Raw genomic sequence first — 1309 nt, forward strand, 5'->3', positions numbered from 1 at the left:
ACACTTGATCGGATTGAAAACCGAAACTGGAAAGTACTGCGCATGCGCAGTGACGTAGAAATAGCGTAATGACGTATGACGCACAGTACGAGCGGTTCTTCCATTTGAAGAAAGTGTTGTATGTAATGTCATTATAAAACTCTACTTTCACTCAGCGTTTGTAAAATGGTGCAGTTCTTGTTTCGGATTTTCATCAGACAACTGGTTTTGATAAATGATAAATGTGATAAATATAAGCAGCACAACACAGTGGTTTATATGCTCATTGTCGCCAAGTTCTGACCAGAAATGAATAAATATTAATTCTGCTGTTCAAAACAAATAAAGAAACCGTGTAGAAGAATGGTTATTATTTGCAAACAGCAGGAAACTTTCTATATGCGTGCAGTGTGCGCATGTCAAAAATCAGTTGAAGCTTGTGAAATATAAACACACACAGCAACCCGATCACTTTATTTAGTGTTCATGTAAACACTACATTCAGATTCATCAGTCGGAATGAATTCAGTCCGATTGAACCAAAAATTGTGCATGCAAACGTAGCCATGAGTAAACACGGATACTGCTGAACACTTTAAAGCACTTTAAACAAACCTCATGTTGGAAGTAATGGGCTGTGAATTCTCACTAGGGGAGAAACGGGCTGCAAACATCAATTCAATTGACAAATTGACAACTACAGGCACTAGACATTTAACCAGAAAGCACCCATTAGAGAATACTAATGTTGATTTGCAGAGGACAACTAAATAATATGTACCTTGCTGGTTTGCATTGCATGTCTGTCTTTCTCATTCTTTAACTTTTTTTTTAAACTTCCTATCTGTCTGTACGTTCTGACTCACACATTTCCTCAGACTGAAAATGTACATCCACCCTCAATTAACCTCATCTAAATTTAATATTCACTCCAAAATTGAGCTCTGTTATTATAGATCGATAGACAGACAGACAGACAGACAGACGGATAGACAGACAGACAGACAGACAGATAGATAGATAGATACATAGATAGATAGATAGATTAGTCCACAAGAAGTGGAAAGAGTTGTTTTAATGTTCCAATGAAATACATATAGAGTTATTTTGTGATGTCATAGCTAGGGTTGGGAATCGAAAATTAATTCCAATTCCAGAATCGAATCCTTAAGGTCAGGAATCGGATACTTGTTGTAAAATTAAAATTCCACTCATCAATTCCTGTGCGCGCATCTTTTATTTTTAGCTGGAGAAAAGGAGCTGTTAAAAATGTATTTGTCTTTGAATCATTCATTCAAGAGATTCATTCAAAAACACTGATTCATCCAGT

This window comes from Sinocyclocheilus rhinocerous, unplaced genomic scaffold (assembly GCF_001515625.1).
Source record: "Sinocyclocheilus rhinocerous isolate Xijiao unplaced genomic scaffold, SAMN03320098_v1.1 scaffold693, whole genome shotgun sequence".
In the NCBI taxonomy this organism is placed as follows: Eukaryota; Metazoa; Chordata; class Actinopteri; order Cypriniformes; family Cyprinidae; genus Sinocyclocheilus; species Sinocyclocheilus rhinocerous.